This window comes from Pteropus medius, unplaced genomic scaffold (genome assembly GCF_902729225.1).
Source record: "Pteropus medius unplaced genomic scaffold, Ma_sr-lr_union100, whole genome shotgun sequence".
In the NCBI taxonomy this organism is placed as follows: Eukaryota; Metazoa; Chordata; class Mammalia; order Chiroptera; family Pteropodidae; genus Pteropus; species Pteropus medius.
Window position 1 is genome coordinate 17,883,253 of NW_024340849.1, and position 16,148 is coordinate 17,899,400.

The 16,148-nt window shown below is 39.9% G+C and overlaps 1 protein-coding gene and 2 pseudogenes across 4 annotated transcripts in view; 2 read left to right on the forward strand and 1 right to left on the reverse strand.

Annotated features, from left to right (window-relative positions):
- The first annotated feature begins 370 nt into the window (after positions 1–370).
- On the forward strand, positions 371–765 carry LOC120583181 (40S ribosomal protein S15a-like; annotated as a pseudogene).
- A 7,540-nt stretch (positions 766–8,305) lies between these two features.
- MRO (maestro) overlaps positions 8,306–16,148 on the forward strand; it is a 31,287-nt gene continuing 23,444 nt past the window's right edge. For 3 of the 4 annotated variants that reach the window (XM_039841483.1, XM_039841461.1, XM_039841504.1), the window contains exon 1: positions 8,306–8,443. The gene's annotated coding sequence lies outside the window, so the exon portion shown is untranslated. The remainder of the gene's footprint in view (positions 8,444–16,148) is intronic. The other variant, XM_039841475.1, reaches the window with a different exon arrangement.
- On the reverse strand, positions 15,433–15,551 carry LOC120590783 (uncharacterized; annotated as a pseudogene).

The following is a 16,148-nucleotide window of genomic DNA, read 5'->3' on the forward strand; positions in this document are numbered from 1 at the left end:
ATAAACAAAATGTGGTATATACATAAAATGGAATGTTATTAAGCCTTAAAAAGGAAGGAAATTCTGACACATACTATGGCATGGATGAACCTCGTGAACATTAAGCTAAGTGAGATAAGCCAGTCACAAAAAGACAAATACTGTATAATTTCACTTACATAAGGTTTCTAGAGTACTCAAATTCATAGAGACAGAAAGTGAACTGGTTGTTGCCAGGGCCTGGGGCGAACGGACAAAGTTGTTTAATCGGTACCAAGTTTCAGTTTTGTAAGATGATTGCACAAACAATGTGAATATACTTAACGCTGTTGAACTATACACCTAAAAATGGTTCAGACAGCTCTCTCTGCCGTCTTTCCGTGTGGCCATAATGAAGCGCATGAACGACCTGGCCAATGCAACCAAGAGCATCGACAATGCTGAAAATGCCAGGCAAATGCCAGGTTCTTATTAGGCCGTGCTCCAAAGTCATTATTGTCCAGTTTTTGACTGTGATGATGAAGCATGGTTGCACTGGTGAATTTGAAATCATCGATGATCACAGAGCTGGGAAAATTGTTGCGAACCTCACAGGCAGATTAAACAAGTGTGGAGTGATCGGCCCCAGATTCAGTGTACAATTCAAAGATGGAGAAAAATGGCAGAACAACCTGCTCCTGTCCCGGCATTTTGGTTTCATTGTACTGACAACTTTGGTGGGCGTCATGGACCATGGAGAAGCAAGACGAAAACACACAAGAGAGAATCCTGGGATTCTTTTTCTAGGGATGTAATACATACGTTCAAATAAAATGCCTCAATGGACCAAAAAAAAAGGCTCAGAGAGTACATTTTATGTTATGTGTATTTTACCATAATTTAAAATAAAAAACAGAGCAGAGAGATCCAGGAAGGTAAAAACTATATGTGTCACTTAGTGGGGCATTTAAGATCTTAGGAATGCAGTTCATTGGCCAGTTGGAACTCAGACTGCAGTGGATGAAGGAGCAAGTGTGAGGCGAGGAAGTAGAAGCTGACTCTCTTTGAGAAGTTTGGATAAGCAGGGGAGGAGAAGTTGGGTGAGGGCTAGGGGGACTGTGAGATCAAGGGCGGTAGAAGAGGAGGGGTTGGAGCATGTTTAGAAGCTGAAAGGAGCTGGCAGAGGAAGAGAGATGACGTTAAGTGCTATGAAGGAGCAGAGACCTGAGGAAGCAGAGGAGGACAGGTCCTGACCTTGGGCAGAATGGACAGCTGGTTCACCATCGTGGGAGGAGAAGCAGCAAGGAAGACGGTGGGTGTCGATACATTTATAGATAGAAGGGTGATGGAGAGAGCTTCCGAGATGATATCAAGGTGTTCTCCATGATATAGGAGGCAATAGAAAGGGACTCCAAGACAGAAAGAATTGAGGAGAGTGCTGAGGGCGCAGGCAAGGTCGGAGATCATGGATTTGTAAGTGTTCTCTGCAAGACTGAGAAATTTTCCTCTGACAACTAAGTGAGCGTGAAGGCAGATCATAACACTGAGCTAGGCTTGGGGTGTTGTTTGAGAGATGCTCCAGAGGGATGGAGTGCAAAGGAATCTAGGCTGCTGGTTTCAAAGCGGGATTTAGATAATCAGCCAAGGAGTCTAGGGTCGTTTGTGGAGATGGAGAAACCTGGAAGAACTAATTTAAAAAAAAAATGGAAGAAAATAACAAAGAACAAGGTCTGATGCTTCTAAAAATAGTCAAAGGCATTTGTAAGGGGAATGTGAGAACTGGAAACCTAGGAGGCTGGGGGTCATACACAGAAAGCAGGGTATTGGGTGAAGCAGTTGCCTAAAACGGCAGTATGATCTAAGAGGAGAAACGCACTGGAGGTCACAGGTTCTGTGGAGGGGCTGTGCTTATGTGAGTCAGGATGGAAAGAAGACTGTGAGCCAGGTTAGTACAGAATGTCCCCAGGTTAGTACAGATGTCCCACCACAGTTCATATTCATGGGACCAAACTCACATTCAGCGTACATACCCTCTGTGGGCCGCTCCTCCCAACTGGGCCATTTTTGTAAATGTCACTTCTCTAGATTCATAATGTCATGAAAAGGACATGGGACCGGGAGTTAGGACACCTGAATTCAAGTTCTGCTCTACCATTTCCTAGCCATGGACCAGAGCGATTCCCTCAACATTTCTTATACAATTTATCTCTGCAGGGCTGCTCTGAAGAGCATGTTAAATGAGTATGTCAAAGCACCCAAGTGTGTAACCAGGAATATAATGAATGCTCAATAGATATTAATGGAATCTGTGATTTTTTTTTTCCTTCATTCCCTCTAATGAATTTATCACCAAGTCCTGATTTCTGTTCTTTATGTTGCCAAATTGTTTATTGATCAGCACCTTTGCGGATGACTCATCAACAACTCAGAGAACCTGGGATCTCAGCAAAACCTTTCCCTCAACTTTGTAACATTCTAAATCTAATCTCTGCCCTCATTTGCTGGGGACCTTGACTGTGTTCCTTACTCCTCCCATTTCCTTTCCTCCCATGACTTACAGGGAATACAAAAGAGCTGGTTCTTATGTAAAGTGCCAGGTAGGCACTACACGGTTATCTCAAATAGAGCTCACTTGGATTTACGATTAAAGCTCATCGATGTATAGATTAACCTCTGGACTGAGAATATAATTATATAATAAATGATTAACATAATTTCCTGGAAAAATATACCCAAGTTAAAAAAAATTCATAGGTTAGGGTTGAAGCTCTTTACTTAAAGCCAAAAGTTGTTGGCTAAACTCACCACTAGTGTATTAATGGATTGCCTAGAAAGTGATTAAGTTTTCTTAGACTTAATTTTGGCTTTGGTGGCAACCCTTGGATGAGGAGGGGAACTCCGGCTTCATCCCTGGAGATTGACACAAAGATGGGAAGAGATCCCAGCATCTGGGTTGGCCCAGGAAAGAAGGATCCCTCGGGGCTCATTAATAGAAAGGTCTGTGTGGCTCCCTCCTCTGGTTTATCAAAGAAAGAAAAGCAGTCTTGGTGTGTGGAAAGGTACAAAGTTCCATTTTGTACAACTTGAGTTTGAGGTGCCGGCTCTGTGAAGACAGCCTAGTCATGGGGAGCCAGATCTGAACTGATGGGGCTCAATGGTCGAAACCAATCTAACATCCAATGAAAATAAGATCTAAATTGGGAAGGGTGGTCTGATAGGCAGTATGTGGGTGATATGACCTTTCATCCAATTAGAGACAGAGGGTTCTGCCCCTGCTGACTCAGTTAATTTGTCAAGACAGCGTCTTGGTTAGGAAGGAACAGCCTGGCATTGTGAGCACTGGTGTAGGTTTTCTTGAAGAAGGAATAATTCGGCTGAACAAGATGTTCCAGTGATTTAGTTGTAGGAACAAATCTGTCCATTTGCAGTAGAGAAAAGTTTGTAAATTAGTCAGCTGATTGCTCTCAGAGAGATAGTGCTTACATTCTAGGAAAGGAATTAACTCGGCTTTTTAGAGTTTAAGCCTGCCTATGGTTATTGCATATGCCTAGCACTGATTTTTTTTAAGGATAGTAAGTAAACCCATTCAGCAAGCAGACCTGAAAAGCAAACGGTGACATAAGAAGGAAGCTCAGGCTGCGAAGTAAAGTCACTCAAAAGATAACATGACCAGGCCCATCCTCTTCCTCCTCTATCTGTTCCTTATTTGTTTAGACAGAATCCTTTCGCTTTTAACCCAGCTCACTTCCTTCTGCTCCCTCACTTTCTCTTGAATACTTCTTTAGAGGACTTTCCCTGTAGGAGGTCTCTCCTTTATGTAACGGAGTTTCTTCTTCTTCCCTTGCTTCATTTTCCCCTCTGTTTACTGAGCATCCATTTCCTATGGGACATTCTGCTAAATATGTCTGGCATCGAAGACTTTACAACTGAGTAAAGAAAATAAGATTTTTACATATTTTACCATAACACAAAGGTGGGAGGAACTGTTAAGTGCCATAGGACAGAGTCAGACAATACTGAGGACTTTTCAAAAGAGGGCAGATTGCTTCCGGCTAGAGAGGTGGGGGAAAACTTCCCTGAGCCTTGAATAATAGAGAATATTTAAAGATGCAATATGGGTCATTTTATCTGTATTACATCAAATGCATACACTTAACTACCTTCATATTCTCATCTCAGAATGCGTAAAGCACTGACAGAAGGGAAGCTGGTGGTAAATAAGCATTTTTAAGCATAATCAGCTGCTATTGTTTCGCATGTTCAGAATCGGAGAACTGCCCAGTGTCAGCTGGCAGTTTGGATGATTGTCTGGTGGCAAAGCAGTAAAAAGAATGCAAATCTCTTCTCATGGATGGATGGACCCAATTAACCTTATGTCTATTTAATACACCTTCTAATGCTAAAAATTTAGATTTTGTAATATTTATAGTTAATAAAATGGTGGATTCACTCATATCTACTCATATCCCTATGCTGCAGATGGGGAAGCTGAAGTAGCAAGTCAGAATGACGACAGATATCAGTCTGTGACAAAGTTTTCACTAGCCTGTGATAGATGAGAAAAAGAAAGAGCCTGCAATATTGAAAGAGAGAGAGAGAGAAAGAAAATCTAAATGTATTAAACGCAAAGATCTTTTATCCAGAAATTAAATTTCTGGTCTTAAAATGATTGTTAAAATTACACAATGGTAATATTTGGTAGGATGGTGGTATTAACAATAAAAACTCTTTCCTTGTCAAAATAAAAGGCTTCTAACCCTATGAGAAGCCCATAGAAAAACACTAGAGATGAGGGACTTTCACTGGCCTATGAAATCTTAAAAGTAAATGTTCAAACTAATAGATTTGTTGTTTGTTTGTTTGCATACAGAATAAAATAATATCAGAACTGAAGGTAAAACAGAGACCATCTGGTTTTGCAACTTCCTCATTCTACAGATGAAGAATTTCAGGCACAGAAATGTCAAAAGGCTTACTCAAAGTCAATTGTCCTTTTGTTTTTATATTTTCAAGTGATCTTATTTATAGTGTTTCTGATTTGTGTGTAAGCATACATGATCCAAAAAAAAAAAAAAAATCAATGAGCTCTTATGAGTTAGAGTATTTATCATAACCTCAAATTGAGTATAGCAAACTTTAAGCAATGTTTTATATCAGTGCCTTTGAGTCTGTGCTACTATTTATAAGTACTCATAAAATAAGTGTGCTTTATTGTTCTACACTCAAGAAGGATTTCAAGAATTTACAAGATCGGGTAAAGCATTAACCCATCAAAATGCCCTTCTTGTGCTTTCTTACCTGTACAAAGGCAAAACATCCCTATCGCTCATTAACTACTCTGTTCTGGTCATTATAATCAAATAGTGATATGACCTGTTCCATGGGCTTCATGGTATGTTGGTCCATTTGGTTGGAATTTACTTTCTGCCCGCTCTGTGCTACACACTGTGCCGGCTTATAGTGGGCAATCAGCAAGACCAAGCTTGCCATCCAAGAAGTGGAAGTCTAATGGAGGAATCTCAATTTCGAAGGACCTTGAAAACTTGGTAGTTGGATTGTAGACTGATGTTGGAGGTTCCCGTGGGGCTTCCATTTCATGTGTTTGCAGTGAGGAATGACTCAATGGAGATGGCATTTCAAGGATACCTGACAAAGACGTGCGGAACAGATTAAGTGGAGAGAAGCTTAGAGTTGTAATAATCAGCATGTGATTACTGAGGACCTGCCCTGGCTGAGAATAGAGGATGGGAGGACCCAAGACTTTTCAAGGAAATAATGCCTAGAAATGGATGACTACTGGGATAAAGGAGACAAAAAGGAAGGGTGAGTCAAAGATGCTCCCCTCCAACTTTCAGAATTTTAAGTGATTGAAAAATTGGTGATGGCATTAGACAAAGCTATGGGAGCTGGGAAGGAAGCCTCTACCCTAAGTTGAAGGGAAGAAACTTTTTGGGTCCTAGTACTTCTTGCTGCTTCTCCTTATTGATATGAATCTCTCTATACTTTCAGGATTCTATATTTTCATGAGTTCATCTGAAAGCCAATTCTGTTAATGGTAGTAGCTTCTTATTTACTATAAATATGTAATTACATCATAGAGAAGCAAAAAACAATATATAAATTCTGGATTATCTTCTTCGAGTATCTCTGTCAGGAATAGACAAGGTCTGTGCTTGTTCTGACTGTTGGGAGAGGTGTACAACCTGGGCGGTGCTGTGTACCTTTGTAGCATCCCTATCTCTTTTAGAATGAGAGTGGTTCACATCTCTGGTTCTATTCTTATACCTGAAGAGCTGGAAATTTGAGTGTGGACTGGCTTATCAAGTCAGAAGAGGAATTGGTTCAGAACTATAACAACAATTTTGACTGCACCCTGACTTTTGACTCGAGAAGTATTGGGCCCAGTCCCAGATTTCAGGCCTAGAATATTCTTGCAATGCCAATAAAGTGAAGTGTGGCTATAAGCCTACCTCAAGGTCAAAGCCTATTTGATCTTGGTAATTAGGCTAAACATTTGAATACACCCTTCAAACCACAGGTGGTTCTGAGTTTACTAGGTAATTCTGTAATTCTTCGATATGTCTTAAATGTTCTGATACAGTTAGAGGACAAAAATACATAGCTGCGTTTATAACATTGCAGAATATATTGTTCCTAATATATCGAAGCCCTTAAATTTAGTAAACTAGGTTCTACAAAACATATATTAGTCCAGTTGAAAGGTGCCTGTTTTCACTTTTACCAGCATCTAGCCCGTCATAATGAACTGTGAACAATGTTTAAGATCTCTTGTAACTTTTGCCACTCACAATGCTTTCTTTTATCAGAATTCCTACCACCCCAGAATAATTTTACTTATTTGTTTTGTTTATTTATTCTATAAAACAGTAGTATCCTGGGTGGGCATCTTCAAACTGCAGTGATAATGCTTGAAATTGATGGGGCTAGGAGTTTACAGGTAGCTGCTGAACGCTGTGCTTAAAGTCACTTCAGTAAGTAAAACTAAAAGTCGAAAGTAACCCGCACCTTAGGGACAACACATAATTAAAAAGGAAATTCTCTCTCCTTGTGTTTCGTTTTTTCAACCCAAGAAACATATAACCCAAGGCATAATTTATCTTGACATTTCACACTGTCCTTTCTAAAAAATGCAAATAAAACTAATTGGTTTATCTTTTCCAAGTGGGGATAATGTGGAAGCAGTTCTGAATAATTCACATCATGGATCTTTGTTGACATTCATATTACTAGCTAAACCTTAGGTATGTGGGTAAAAAGCTAATGTTTTATTTTTTTTATTTGCATGGCTCTTCACTTCCAGAGAAGGGCACTTTGTACCTGCTACCAAGGGGTTATACACAGTATGCTTAACTATTCAACTGTAAGATGCTGATGAACCAGAGTAGAAGAAGCAAATATCTAGCAGCATAATCATGCAGTTAAGCTAGCCATAGGATTTTTTGATTGATGGAAAGATTTTGGGGGATATTAATTTTTATTCTGACACTTAAAATAATTAGTATAACTGAGCAAGTGACTGTCTCCCAGTATCTGAAATTCCTCCTCCCCGGAGGAAGCTCTGTGGTTTTCTCAGCTAGTTTCTAGCTCAGGAGTGATCTCTGGACCTCAGTTTCCCCAATTATGAATAGAGCTTTAAATCTTCCCTCTGCTGTTGGAATGGGGAGTGTGGAATAGGGAGTGACTGTGAATGGGTATGGGATTTCTTTTGGGAGTGATAAAAACATTCTAAATGTTTTTTTGATGATGGTTGTACAACTCTATGAATATATTAAAAACACTGAATTGTACACTTTAAATGAGTGAACTGTATGTACATGTTATGGGCCGAATTCAGATATTGAGGTTCTAAGGCCTCAGTATCCTAGAATTTGACTATATTTGGAGGTAGGGTCTTTAAAGAGGAAATTAAGTTTAAATGAGGTTAGTAGAGTGAGTCCTAATCCTCATAAGAAGAGGAGATTAGGACACACACAGAGGGAAGACCATGTGAAGATACAGGCAGAAGACAGCCCTACAAAAGCCAAGGAGAGAGGCCTCAGAAGAAACCAGCCCTGCCAGGAGCTCAGTCTTGGATTTCTTCCCTCCAGAATTGTGAGGAAATAAATTTCTGTTGTTTAAGGCCCCCAGTCTGGTTCTTTGTTATAGTAGCCTGCCATGGTTATTTTTATGTGTCAACTTGGTTGGATCACAGTGCCCAGATATTTGGTTAAACATTATTTTGGAATTTCTATGAAGCTGTATTTTAGATGAGACTAAACATTTAAATCTTTGGACTTCGAGTAAAGTCCTTTACTTTCCCTAATGTGGGTGGGGCTCATCCAATTACCATAAGGCCTGAACGGAACAAAGACTGAGGAGCAAGAGGGAATCCTATCAGAAGTCTGTCTTGGGGCTGCAACTCTTCCCTGGGTCTCCAGCCTGCTTGCCTACCCTGCAGATTTTGGACTTGTACCTCCAGTATCATGTGAGCCAATTCCTTAAAATTAATCAATAGAATTCAATCTTGCTTTCTCTCTCTCTCTCTCTTTCCCCTGTGTGTACACACACACACACACACACACACACACCCTATTGGTTTAGTTTCTCTGGAAAACCCTGAGTAATGTATACTGCCCTAGAAAACACAATACAATATGCGAATTATATCTCAATAAGACTGTTAAATACACTTAGAAGGACACATCCAAAATGTTAACAATAATTATTTGATGGTAGGATTTGGAGTGCTTTAGATTTATTTTTAGTTTAGCTTCTCCAAACTTGTGGTTTGTGTGTGCGTGTGTGTGTGTGCGTGTGACCATATGTGATTTGTGTAATGAAAATTTAAGAGAAGATTTTCATTCAGAGGCATGTTATGTTTAGTGATATGGTAGGATGCATTGTGATACCACTTAGGAAGGAACACAAATCAAATTATACCTACTACAATGAGAAAATCTCAGCATACAACACAATTAGCTTATGACGTAGCTGCTAAGGTTGTTCTCTGGAATACATGTAATAAAGAAATTTCATTTTTCCTACCATTTTTTCTGCTATTTTCAGTTATTCTTTCATTCAATCAGCTAGCAAGCTTGTACTGAGTACCAGCTATGTCCAAGGACTGCACCAAATACCAGAGACTGAAAAACAAACAAACTAGACTCACTTCAATCAAGATGTTTAATTTTTAGAAGGGGAGACTGCATGGTACCATGTGTAAGGGTTCCCACAGGGTAAGCTGGGTTAGTTGTTTGTGCACACAGGAAGGGCTGCCAGTCCCCAGGGAGATGAGGGTAAGAAGCGGCTTCTAAAATCTTCAGTACAATCCTGCAAGTTAATTATTGTTCCATTTTATAGATGAGTAAACTGAGGCTTAGTGAGGCTAAGTAATTTGCCCAAATCTCTCAGGAAGTAGAAGAAAGTAATATGAGCACGGTCTGTCTCCGAAGTCCAGGTTCTTTCCACTATACTATGTTCTATGTCTCTAGACTGGTGGGATGTTTGGGTTTGGGACCAAGGACACCCAGATGGACTCCTTTGCACTTTCTGTCTGGGTAGTGGCCTCTGGTGTTCCATCCCGCCAGGCACTCTGCTTTCCCTTCCCCCACTCTCCCCGCAGGATCTGGAGGCCCCTTGAAGGGCTGAGTTCTCCACAGAACAAGCAGGTTGCATCCACGGTGATGAGCCATTGGAGAGAGTTCATAACACGTGGAAGAAAGGACAAGTTGTGCTTCCTTAGACAGGTCAGCCCTAGCTGTCTGTCGACCTGGACGCTCTTTTTCTGACTCAAGATGGGAATGAGCTCACAGGAGAGGCCACAGAGGTTGCTAGGGCTCCTGGGCCTTGGGGGAAGTCTAGGCAGAGAGGAGGAAGACAACCAGCCCACAGCCAAAGGTCTGATTGGGAACACTAGCTGAGAAAGACCCGCGAATCCACTCCCCTTCGATGTGAGGTAGATCCAGCTCAGGACAGAGGAAAAGCTGGTTTTCAGAATGTAGATTGCTTACGCCCTTTGCCTGTTCACCTGTTGCCCATTTGGAGTTCAGAAATCTCAGGAGGAATGCAGCCAAGGTGGTCTGGAGCCCGACTGACCCAGGCCGGACTTTCACAAGGGTCACCTGAGCTTCGGAGCTTAGCTGCTAGGAACATGCCCTCAGCTTCAGGGGCTGGGACAACGACGTGATAAACCCCTGCTCTGGGAAGCATCGGCAAGCACACTGGGGCAGAGGACGTGAAGCCCTTAGAGTCCTGGTCCCCGCTAATGGGACACGGGGGTGCATTCTCTTGTGGCTTAGGCAGGGCGAGAGAGGAGGGGCCTCTGAGAGTCTTGCCCAATCCCCTGTTGATCACTTACCTGCTGCTCATCATGGTGCCATCCCCTCCACCAGGTCGTCCTAATCTCACTGCATTTTTGACCTGATGCCCCTGCCACAACTTGGCCCCCTTGTCCAAGGCAGGCAGAGAACTCAGGAATGCCTAGGAGAACCTAACCACAGGCAGCCAGGGAGATGGAAGAGCAGGTGGTGCGGGCACCCTCGGGCTTGGCTCGGATCTGGACAGCTGCAGTCTCCTGGACAAAGCATAGGATCCTCGAGACGACAACTTGGGCACTGAGACCTGTGATGGCTCTGGACAGTGGGGGGCTCTGCCCACGGAGGGACAATGAGAATGTATGTGTCTCCCAGGAAGAGCAAAACCTCTGGTGGCAGTGCTGGTGGCGATGGGGGCGGGCATTATAGCCAGAAAAGATAAATGCTCAGCACCTAAGCCCTAAAAGAGGGACACCGGGGACAGGAACCTGTGATATCATCTGTTCTGGGGGCAGCGACGCTGTGCAGATTTGCTCGGATTAACTGTGAGGGAAGGATTTGAACCAGAATAGGACTGGTAGGGGTCTGAAGGCCTTGTTTGCCAACTCTTTGCACCTCATGCTTTCATAAAATCTTTTTCTGGACACCATTTAGAGACCTTAGAGTGTATTTATACAGCAGGTTGGGGTTAAACTAGATTAAAGATTATGAAGCAGTCCTGGTAAATGGAATGATTTATTCCTAAAGAGGAGCATTTACTAAATCTGAGTAAGATTTTGAGAACCTGCTGGTGCCCTGATTTTTCACAAAATTTAAGTGAGGGGTTGCCATGGTCAATGTCGTGTACACAGTTAGATTTAATAAATATTTGTTGAGTAAATCCACAAACACCCATTAAAATTCGTTCAATTCAACAAATATTTGTTAGGCTAATAAGTGCTTTCCTGGGGTTTAGAGTCTAGTTCAGTAGCTTAACTTTCTCACTGCGACACAGTAAGAAATACATTTTACATTGTGACTCAACACACACTCACACACACACACACACACACACCTGCAGTAAAACTTTCACCAAACCATTTTTATCTTACTAGGTGAAATGCGTTTTGATATTTTCTATTTTATTTATTTTTTCCTATTCTACTTCTTAAAAAAAAAAAAGCTAATTAAGAATTACTGAATTGATCTCATGACCTGTTAATGAGCCATAATCTGCAACTTGGAAACCAGTAGTTGATACATGAAGTTAGTTACTGAATTTCTAATTCCATCGTCATCTAGCTGAAAGTTGAGGGAGTGAGTTCAGAAGCTGGTGATCACAAGTCGATACCTACTCACTCCTAGTGTCATGTACAGATGTGTGTTGGGGGAGCCGAGTGGCCAAGGGCAAAAAAGCGAGTGATTTCCCATTGAAGGAAACTGGGAAATCAATTTTTCCCTTTGACTATTTTCACACAGACTAGAGATCATCATGACAGGCAATGATGAAATCCGTCATCAGGGAAAACACAAAGGCTTTCCCCTACTAACAAATCTTTAAAGAGTGTATGACATATGCAATTTTTAACTAAGGAAAAATGCATCTGAACAAACTCCCTGAAAGTACAATTAATCCAGAAAAAGTTAGTTCTGGAGAAAGTCTCTAATGTTGATGACTCAGATTCTTAGAATTCTTACTCTATTTTATCAAGAACTTAGCATTCCTACCACTCTCTCTCCTTTGCCTCTATAATTTCTCTCATAGCACCTATGACATCCTATTCCCTATACATTATTGGCTTACAAATCTGTCTCCCAGATTATAAGCAGTTTGTAGGGAAAAAAAATTATTTCTTCTCCATCTTTATATTCCCAGAGTGAGGCGCAAAGTAAGAGCTTTGTAAATGTTTATAGAACGATTGAATGGTATTGTTAAATTGGTTGGAAAGGTATTAATAGAGAAAAGTACAGGTTAGTTAATTTGTGGAGAAAAAATAAGCTGCAAAAAAGAATAAGATTGAACTTTCTGAAAAATATCTTGACATTTTAACTGACCATAACTTGAATAAGGTCCAGATAAGGGCATAATACAAGATAGTCTCATATAAGAAGTATACGTAGTACATTTATGGTTCTTATATTGAATTTTGAATCGTAGGTCTCAGATCTGTGAGAAATCTCAAAGAATCATCTAATCCAACTTTCTGCCTTTAACGAGTTCCCTTTGGCAGATACTTGATTTTCTTTCCTCTCTTGCAATTGGAAGTTTCCCTGTGGCTATTTTGGGCCAAAAAATATATAAGAGGAGGTGTGCTGAAGGACCTCTGGCAAGTATTTTGTTTTCCTGATAAAGGGAAAGATGTGGCGGGTGCTACTTGTTCATCTAAGCTTGAATGTTGTAAGATACCTGGAGATGTGGTGACAATCTCAGCCGAGCAGAAGGACGATGCATTGGCATAATGACAATAGCAGAGGAAGTAAAAAGGTGAAAAGAGTGGATGGAGGTCCTTGATGATGCCACTGAGTGGATGAACCAGTGGTAATGAACTTTATCTCTGGGGTTTTGTGTTATGTAACAAAGCAAAATGAAACAAAACGACGCTTTTTTTTTTTTTTTTTTTTAGACACTATGGGTTGGATATCTTGTTACTTGCAGCTAAAAGCATTCCTAATTGCTATGGGATACAGCAATAATTAGATCGTCTCAGGCCTATCAGAAAAATTTACCAGAACTAATAGAAAATAACTTAATTTATTTTAATAGAATGCCAATAAGAGAATTTTGGTTTTATAAAAGTAATTAAGTCATACCCCAAATAAAGCTATAATGCAAAAAGATCAATCTAAAGACATACACAGGCCATCCTTTAAGAATCCCTGAGGAAGAAGATAAGGAAAAAGAAACTGATGTTTATTAAGTATCTTACCACTGGTGTGGCTCTGTATCAGATACCTTCAAATTTAATCCTCACGAACCTCACAAGAAGTATTATTTTTTCCATTTTATGGAGAATATATTTGAGCTTAACAGATGTTAAAATAACTTGCCCATGATCACAAAGTAAACATTAGAGCCAGGAGTTAGGCATAGAGAATTATTTTAATAGTCTTTAAATGAATAAATTCTTCAATTTATTCAAATTGAAGAGGATCTAAATTAGAGAAAAAGTTAAATTATATAATCTGTGAAGGAAATGGATTTTGATTACTTTGAATATGTACACTATCTCAATTAAGTTAATAAGCTTAGCAGATTACCTTATAAATCTTGCTTTAATAAATACACAAGATTTGTTTCTAATTTGTATACCAGTTTTTTTTTTTGTAAGAGGTATCCCTAAAATACTTGAAGGTGCTCAAAAACATTTGATCTTTTAAGATATTTAAACTTTTTCCTCATTAAATTTGCATATGATAATTACTGTTATTTGTCAGTTGTAAAAATCAAACTTCAAATTACTCCTTGCCTACATAAGTTCCAAATTATGAGTATCAATTAAGTTTTACTACTGTCGATGTAAGAAACATCCAAACCTCTAGAGAATTTTTATAAGAGTTTATTTGAGACAAACTGACTACACATGCTAGGAAACAAGATCTCAAATGCTCTGGAGAATAACAGTTTTGCAGCTTCTGTTATGCATTTGAAATTAAGGAGGGAACGTTAGGGAGATTATCCGGAGGTGGGAGAAAGTAAGGGGTGATTGGGTTACAGGAAAGTTAAGATTCTGTTCTCTTGAGGAGTTTGAAAGGGGGCATTTCAAATGTTTGTTAACCTAGATGCACAGAAACAATGAACAGGGTTTTGTTTAAGGCAAAGATAAGTTTTTTTTATTAAAAAGTTATATTCCTGGTATGTGACTACCCACTGTGACCTGCCCAGTTAGGAATTTATGATCAGATCACCCTGTGAAGTTACTTTTCATAGAATCCTTTTTTGGGGGGAGGGGCACACTACATATAAAAGGTTATCATTGGATAAAGATGGGCGTATCTAAAGTGAAAAGATGGAAGCTAATTAGCTCAGGCCACCACAGGAGTTCTTTAAAATAGGCTTTCATTCTCTGTAACCATCTCTTAAATAAAGCCTTGTTGACTAGTGCCATTGTGACAATCTTTTATGAGCCATGACAGTGAGGCTGAACCAAATAAATGATACCAGAGGGACAGGAGGACCCCTGGGCTGCCCAGGAGCTGGGGGGAGATGGGATGTGTATATATTACAGACAAAGGGAGATAAGGATGGAGTGGTAAATGGGGCGGAGCCTGGAAAGCTTTAAGGATGGGCAGGAGGAGCCTCAACTTGATCTTGAAAAGTTCTTGAAAGTTTTAGAAAATTAGTTGGGAGATTAGAAGACTGTGGGATCATGTGAACTGCATAGAAAATGAAGTCAGGGAAGTTCGTTTTGATTCTTTAATTCACCTATAAACTTCTAAAGGGCAGAGATTTCATCTCTTACCTATTCAGTATCTTTGTGCATATAAACCACGTCGAGTCCAGGATATGCATCCAGAAAATATTTCTCATAATTGTCTATCCAACCTCAAACCAATGAAGTGACAACATGACCAAGAAACACATGCTCAAGGTTGAAGCAATGAGACTGTGGGATTTTTGCAATTCTTTCTAGATCTCCAAGAACAAATTAGCAACAATTGGGACGAGTTGCTCGCTGGTAGTTTACTTGTGCCTGGCAGTCACTCTCAATTTGGTGATTTCATGGTAACACCAAATTTGAGTTCTGAATCCACTGAGGCAGAGTAATAGAACGTGTGGTGGCAGAGACAACATCCAAGACAGAGGATGAGGCATTCGTCTTTCCCTCCATTACCAATTCAAATGAGCAGCATGATCCCAGAGTACTTGGTACTGAGTGACATATGTCTAGATTACCCTTCGACATTTTCTCTATGGGTCAGGTCTGTGGTCATAGAAACTAAGCTTCAAAGAACTGGCTGGCTACTTGTATGTGTGTATGTGTGTATGTATGTATATATGTATGTATGTTTCGATTCAACTTTATTTATGGACACAACAATTTGAATTTTGTATAATTCCCATGAGTCATAAAATATATATATATATTTAACTATCTTCACCCATTTATTTACTCTATCTCACACTCCCTGTCTCTGGAAACCATCGATCTGTTCTGTTTCTTTTTTCTTTTCTTTTTTTTTACGCCTACTGCTCCTGGTTTCCCTAGGTGGTCTCCCATCCAAGTACTACCTAGGCCCGATCCTGCTTAGCTTCCAAGATTAGACGAGATTGGGCATGTTCAGGGTGGCATGGCCATAGACTGTTCTGTTTCCTGAGTTCAGTTTCTTTAGATTCCTTATATAAGTGACATCATATAGCATTTGTCTTTCTCTGACTTCCTTAGCGTAGCATAATGGCCCCAAGGTCCATCCATGTCATTGAAAATGGCAGGATTTCCTTCTTTTTTATTGCTGAATAATATTATAACATTATAATATTATAACATAATATATAATATTATGTTATAATATTATATGTTATATATATACCACATTTTCTTTATTCATCCATTGACGAACACTTAGATTGTTTCCATGTCTTGGTTATTGTAAATAATGCTGCAATGGACATGGGGTGCAGCTATTTCTTCAATATAGTGATTTCATTTCCTTCTGATAAATTCCAGAAGTGGAATTGCTGGATTGTAAGGTAGTTCTAGTTTTAAATTTTTGCAGAAACTCCATACTTTCAGAAAGCCCTAAAGTCAAAACTTGGAAGCAGATAAAATTGATGATTCTTCATTTGTATTTCCTCTAAAACAATCAGCTCTCCCCTACCCTATTAACTCATTTTAAAATTTCATTGATTTTACAGAATTTTGGTCTTTATACACCTTTCCGGAAGCACGTTTACTGAAT